This window comes from Pteropus alecto, unplaced genomic scaffold (assembly GCF_000325575.1).
Source record: "Pteropus alecto unplaced genomic scaffold, ASM32557v1 scaffold134, whole genome shotgun sequence".
NCBI lineage: Eukaryota > Metazoa > Chordata > Mammalia > Chiroptera > Pteropodidae > Pteropus > Pteropus alecto.
The window spans coordinates 709,682-709,897 of NW_006436283.1; positions in this window are offsets into that span (position 1 = coordinate 709,682).

Sequence of the window (216 nt, forward strand, 5' to 3'; positions counted from 1 at the left end):
GACCAATGAGGGCGAGGGGTCTGCGCGCGCTGCGGCCCGCCAGCCAGAGGAGCCTCGGCAGCGCGCTCCGGGACCAGTGAGGAGGAGAGGGCGGGCCTGCGGAGGGCGCGCTCTGGGATGATTGGCTGGCGGCGCGGGGGCGGGGCCCAGGAGGGCGCGCTCAGGGTTCATTGGCTGGGAGCTCGGGGGCGGGGCTCCGGAGGGCGGGGGCGGTGA